The 6,966-nt window shown below is 43.8% G+C and overlaps 1 protein-coding gene across 2 annotated transcripts in view; it reads left to right on the forward strand.

Moving 5' to 3' along the window:
• The first annotated feature begins 161 nt into the window (after nucleotides 1-161).
• Nucleotides 162-6,966, forward strand: part of spsb1 (splA/ryanodine receptor domain and SOCS box containing 1) — a 13,206-nt gene continuing 6,401 nt past the window's right edge. Inside the window, exon 1 of one of the 2 annotated variants that reach the window (XM_076991955.1) lies at nucleotides 162-319. The gene's annotated coding sequence lies outside the window, so the exon portion shown is untranslated. Of the gene's footprint in view, nucleotides 320-495; nucleotides 632-6,966 lie in introns of those variants that run through there. The other variant, XM_076991956.1, reaches the window with a different exon arrangement.

The following is a 6,966-nucleotide window of genomic DNA, read 5'->3' on the forward strand; positions in this document are numbered from 1 at the left end:
CTGGTTAAGGTTAAGGTTTTACTCACTGCTTCATTGTGTATGGTGTAAGCAGCTGATGAGTTAGAGAAACACATCAAGGCTTTAGTGCAGCTGGGAGGTTCCTAGCAGCTGGGAGCTATTTGACCACGTGACGTGAGGACGTTTCTCTCGTTGTAGCAGCCATAATAGCACCCGATACAAGTCCAATCTAAAAAAGGACATGAGCCGAGGGGGAAGGCGGATAGTCATGGATTTGCACCGGAATACCGTTTGAAAGAAGCTACTATCACCGCCGTTCCGCTTATGTTTTACTCTCCTGCGTCGCCTCCGTAAATTGCAGGTAATTGTGCGTGTTTTTGCGGTGGTTTTGGTCGGGATATGTTGGTGTCACATACGCGGGTCACTCGAGCTGTTCGTGTTCAAACGTGAGACGCAAGGCGACACTGTGTTGCGCGTTTGTCCGCCGCACCCAAGTGTAAATAATGAAGCCAAACGGACGGAACGATCACTTCCTGTGGAACATGTCGCCGTTTCTCCTCCAGCAGGGCAGCTGGTGTGATGGTCGTGAGGGATTATCTTCTCCTTGTTTGGTTCTACTACGTTTCTCAAATGAAACATTAAGATGTTCACGTCGCCTCTTCACGTGAGGCAGGTAAGCGCGTGAAGACGCTCGTGCACCAACTCGTGTTGCACCTTGAACGGCGAGTGTTCGCCCTCCCGCCTGTCGGGAGTGAACGGGGTTCGTTCGTGTTCGGTACTGGACCGTGTTCCGTCGTAAGAGAGTGAAATGTCGTGTCCGTGATTACATAAAGCACAAGAGCGCGACGGTACCGGAGCTCTGAACGTGGCCGTAGTTCAAACGCTGCACGTTGGTGTTGGGGGGGCTGCGACAACGTTCCCCCCCTCGGCTCCCTGTGAAATATTCGGTATTAGTGAAGTTTTATCGGTCTTGTTCGTTTCCAACGAGCTTTTAGTGTACCGTCGGAACCTGCTGTCCTGTAATTTGGGCCCTAGCCGTCGGATCACGTGTAGACGGTTCGGTCAGGTAGCGAGATGTGGTCCGAACTTCGTGTTCTGTGGCCCAAATAAAACAAGCGCTTCGGGCGTTTTTGTTCTCGACGTACGTTTTTTTTTTTGAACACCCAAAAGCAATAAATATTATACGAACCAGCTAAAAACGTTTTGTATAAAGTGAATGCGAGAAAATGAAACTAGAAACCAAACATGTTGAACCATAGTAATACAAAACATGTACAAAGACCTTTCAGTACTTCACCGATGTGTGTCCTATAATGCTATTATATGTGAAGTGAGAAGTTTAGTTGATGTTTCAAATGAAATGCTTTTTTACAGTCTACTTTAATTAGAAAACGGTCGTAATAGTAATGTGTTCATGTGCAGTAACCTAGGGGAGTTTGGTAGGTAAACCAACCGAACACCTGCTGTTGGATTAGTGGTGAAGATTTGTTTGCGTCAATAACTGCCAGGTCCTCATTACGTGTTCTTAGATAAACAAGACAAGAGTTTGACACTCACTGTTATTTATTGTTTCTCGTGACCGATGACGCAGGTATGTTTGAAACTGTGCCATGAGCAGGCCAGGGATTACTTCAGGTATAGTTTAGGAGATAATTCAAGTTGTAGCTTTTGCCTATATGTTTACAGACCATACTCTAACTCCTTTTAAAAATTGAATTGGTGCTGGCCATTCAATCAGCCCTTGAGCTGTGTTCCATATTCAGAGACGTAAACAATAAATGTATGTCTGCTCTGAAGTGGGGGGATGTTTCGACCTCCACCTGAACAAAGCGAGCTTGACTAGCAGGTAGCCACTGGTATCACCAAGAGGAAATTCATAGTAATCAGACTACCAATTAATGTGGACCTGCATATCTGCTATCATAAATTCTCTTTTGTTCTAATTTGGAAGGAAACCATTAAAAACGGTGATTCCTTCTCTGACCTTCAGTGTGAATCAAATTCTCTGAAACTGATCCGTTTTGGACAGTCGTTTTTATCTACATTTCAGGGGCTAAAGGAATACGCAGGGTTTCTACATAGCTTGCATTCTTAGTCTTATGAGTATTCTGACTAAAGACTGCTCAATAATGAGGGGGAGCCTCGTCTGTAATCTCTAGCAAATCCTGTCCTGGTGATTTGGGTCAGCAGTGTGTGAAGTAGTTCACTTGTGTGCTGCCTTCAGCTTTCTAAGAGGTGATTGCTGGGATCAGAAACCAGGCAAGTACAATGCCCAGGGTGGCTTAAAGGGTACAATACAAAAGAGCTTTTAGTGAACCACATACACAGGCACTGAATATATCCAATGACTGACCTTAAAATATATTCATGCAGAACATCTGTAGTGTTTTGGTTTAGAGTGACATTATTCAATATGGGAACTGTTTTTACACCATAATACACTAGTTCATAGATCATTAATGGATTAGTTTGATTACAGTCCCAGTTAAGCACAAATCATCTTTGTTCATAAACACAATTGCATGCCTCTTGTCAGATTTTTGCCACAGATGCTTTCGGGTCCCTTTTTTATGCTTTGAATTGGTATTGGATTTTTGATTATTGGCTTATGGTTTTTGATGCAATTCACAAGTCGGACATGTTTGGGTACTTCAGAGCTAGCTGACTGATTTAGGCACACACAGTCCACACATGAAGCTCAGGGCCCAAATATGCAAAGCCACATGGTGTTCATGTGCAAAATCCATGGCGATCTCCTACAAAGCCATGACTTGAGAGGCCAAAGTAAATATTACAATTGATTGTTACTTTTTGACAGTTTGCAACTGTGCAGCTCTTCACCAGTGACTGTGTGTAGGAGACCAGACCTAGATTATCCTCGAGTACTTCAGTTTACCGTTTTCTTTCTTGTCTCTCATCAGGATTTTTAGAATGATGCAAGTTGTTCATATTTAACTTTCAGATGATGTGGTACAACTCCTTCAGTGTGGATTTTTGACTTGCCTGTCACTAAGAGGTTTTGGAACCGAGACCCAGAAAGGGAAAAGAACAGCTTTAGCCCCTCAAATCTTTTTGGTACATCACACTTGACAACAGAGATATGCCAAAATGTTTAACATTTTTAGTGGTGCTATTTCTGATGTTTGTAGTGCAATAACTTCTAATTACAGTTTGCCTGGCTTCAAAGGGTTGCAAAGGCTCCTTTTTGATTATTCCCTGACCTTTCAAACTAAACGTTTTCCATTACATATATTATATTAAAATGTAAATGTTAAGCATTACAACACATCCTGAAGCTCTTGCCAAAAGATTATCTGGCTAAAGAATGTCATCACATTTTGGAAAAGTCATATGGAGTGGTTGTGGTGGGTGTCTGTTTTTTCTTCTTCTTTTTGCTACAGTGTGATGGTGGGTGTAGCAACACTTATTAGCAAGCTGCCTTATGGTGACCGTGTTGTTTTGCATGCCTGCATATTGCAGTGATGTGTAATGGGGCTAAACTGGTTAAAACTCATTAAGCACATTTCTGGGACTCTTGGTTTTCACAGAAGTTTAACGAATTATCTTTTTTGCTGAGCTCATTTGGGGTAAAATGTATCTTCATGTACCTATCCATGAGACTTTGGGGTCGGCACACATTTTAATGGGTGTTAATCCCCCCCCCCCCCCCCCCCCCCCCACTGCTTATGCACTGGATTTATGTGTCAATGTTTTTGCTAATTGGATTCTTTATAGGACAAATCTTCAGCTCAAAGTAATGTACATGTTACATAATCTCCTCCTGCCAGTCAGCAGGTCGTCATTTGGAATAGGGCTACCATTCTGTTGTGGATTTTATTATCTGGGTTATGCTTGGGGCAAAAGCAACCAATGTGTAGTATCTTTTTAATTAATGTATTTTTTTAATGATGACTCATCCAATGGGGAGGGGTGTCTGTACCATGGGCCTAGCCTGCAAGCCAAACGGCTTGAAGAATGTTGCAGCATTTTTAGCCAATCTTGCTGCCCATGCAGACGTCATAACATGCGTGTTTTCTTAATCACCGTTCCCTACGTGATGGTGGAAGGCTTGTGAGCACATGCTGTACGTCTTTGTTGTGGGTGTTCAGTTCAAGGTCAAGTTAAACACTAAGCAGGCTTTACCTTTTCCCTATCCATTCGTTAATCAGTGTGCGTCCTGCAGTAATCACTTTAGCAAATGAAAGTTTAGAGCCCCGTCCTGCTCCTCTACCAAAGTGAGTGCTTTGGTTCAAGCGCTCTCCTCTATATAAGCAGGCATGGGGAGATGCCATGTTACCTGTTTGCTGGGTTTTGTGGATGTGCTTAGCATACAGGGACTTGTCATAAAGATGTGCATGTAAAAAGATCCATTAAAAGTTTGAGCTTTGGGTTTGTGTATGTGAAACGGCAGCTGCTGGTTGCATCTCTCTTTTGGGGCTCTGGTGTACGTCTGGCTTGGCTTGGCTTGTTTCTGCGAGAGTTTCCAGATTCAGAGTGTGAGCCGGAGTCTTGATTCGGTTCTGCTCATCAAATGTCTGACGTCAGCTGTCTCCCTGTGTATTTAAGCATTTTCTTGGATGATATACTCTATGTAATATGGTTAATATCACGTTTCCAACTGCGACCCAATCTTGAAGCAGCAGTGAGTGTCGATGGCGTTACAGAGAATTAGATGGCTCTTGTACAGGGCTATTGTAGGACTTGGTTTCTTTAGAGTGGCTGGAAGTGGTAGGCAAAGTAAAAATTAAAAAAAAAAGAAAAAAAAACCCGGCAATAAACAAACGTCAATAACTATGTATACATGCAGATTAGCAGCTCTGGCTTTCTCCTCATCCAAATTATCTAAATTGGGGCCGCAGTAACCTAGTGTAAAACGGCTTTAAGAATCTTTTAACAATGTTGTATAATTTTCATTGCGTGCGCTATCATGAATATCAGCTTTTGTGAAGCTGATGTCACACTGAGTCATGACGTAGAGCAGGTATCACCAAATGGCGGACCGCGGTCCTGATCCGGACCCGAACGCCGTCCTGTCCGGACCCAATCACATTCCTGATTAACTGGATACGGACCCAAATGCCAAAGAAAATTTAACGGGAGACTATATTTTAAACCGGAGAATTTATTTTCAGACGAGTGTTACGTTCACCACCCATTTGAGTGTTACGTTCGCCCCCCCCCCCCCCCCCCTCCCGGCTCAACAACTTTCGTTCGCCACCGCGGACCCGGACCTAAGGTCTGAGCTATCTGCCAAAAATGGACCGCGGAAAGATTTAATTGATTACCCCTGACGTAGAGGGTACGCATGTATTGGAGCCCATTCCCCCTGTTTTATGGCACCTGTTAATCTCTCTCTCTCCTACCTCCAACCCCCCCCCCCCCCCCCCCCCCCTTACCTCCAACCCCCCCCCCCCCCCTCCTTTGGCATATGCTGTGAAGTTCGTGACCTAACTGAAAATTCTCTCTTCTATGAATGGCCCTTAGTTTGGGCACTGCTGATTGAACCCTCCTCCCTTACAATGTTAATGCTGTATAGAAGCACACAAATCAATGTGGAGTGTCTTTTAACAGTAAAACATGATGGTATCGATTACCATATGCTGGATGACCCCTTTCATTTTAATGTATTCTCGTCTCCAGTCTCTGCTAATGCACAGATGTAAAAAGGCGAAGTGCCTTACCTGTTTCTAAAATACGCGGCTATACTATACGAGTTAGGACGCGTTTACTTCCTTTCCAGAATATTTCTTTCACCTAAAACTGTTGATGCTTCTGCAGTCTTTAACTAGTCGTGCTCTTCTGGGCGTGTCTGCGATTATGATAAAATGTTTTAATTACGTAAGGGTAAGTGTTTTAAAATAAATGTGCTTACAACACTGTGGTGATTTAACGCACTTATCTACTATTATGCTATGCATTCCTAAATGTTTTAAGACATTTTAGGAACGCATAATTTCTGACATTAATCACAGGGAAATGTCTAGAGACTTTAAAACACGATATGAGGTGAATCGACAAACACGCACAGCTGTGTGTCTCGTCAGGAAACGAGTCCCGCCGCTGCTTTTTTAGGCTTATTAACTCCGGGCGAAGATGCTTCCGCTGTTTACCCTTCCGCCGAGCGGGCCGCTTCACGACGTGGAGTCGTGTCGCACCGTTGTGCGTGAGTGTCGGTTATTCGTGCAGTCCCACAGGGGTTCGACAGAACAGGGCTTGGTAACGGCTGCACCTGTTCTTTAGCAGCCCGTCCACCCACGGACTCCGAGAGCCGTTGGACTCGTCGAGTGAGCGGAGCACTAGTTTCTCACGGGTGCCGTGAAGGCAGCTGTCAGAAACGCGGAGCTGGTCTTAGTATAATGACATGTGACCTTTATTGCGTTATTGCTTTAATGTGGGGTGAGCCCAAGTTCAGTTCAGGTTCAGCTGAGGGACTCCACTCCTTCAAAAGGCATTCTGATTTTTCTTTAGCAGTTTCTTGCCACTGTTCAGGCATGCTTAGTTTCAGGGGGCTGGTCCATGCAAGGAACAGGTTCACATTTAGAAAAGCAGTGCTTAATCTAACTGTGCCAAAGGTTGGGTAATGTTTGATTAATCATCTTCAAGGATTTTAATGATTTAAATTGAGCAGCTAAGTGTTCTTTTGAACGCTATTGAGAAAATGAACGGGCTTGCCAGACAGGAATGTTCAACACCTGCTAGAGGATGGTGTTGTCAAATTTTGGTCTAGCTTAATTTCTAGACCTCATGAGACACAATTTTCAGTGCCACTTAAAATCAGTCTAAAGAAACTGTGGAGTAAGTCCAGCTGGTTGCAGACATGAGGGATGAGGCCAAGACGTATCTCAACCGTAACGATGACTATAGGTTTCCCTGCATGAAAAGCAGTTCGTCAAACACCATCACAGTCGAATAGGTAACTAACTCCAGTACAGTAGGTGCATAATATTTTATTGAATGACATTCTAGTATGAATTCATTCTCTGTACTGGAGCGGAAGTATGGTTGGGA

Source organism: Brachyhypopomus gauderio, unplaced genomic scaffold, assembly GCF_052324685.1.
Source record: "Brachyhypopomus gauderio isolate BG-103 unplaced genomic scaffold, BGAUD_0.2 sc88, whole genome shotgun sequence".
In the NCBI taxonomy this organism is placed as follows: Eukaryota; Metazoa; Chordata; class Actinopteri; order Gymnotiformes; family Hypopomidae; genus Brachyhypopomus; species Brachyhypopomus gauderio.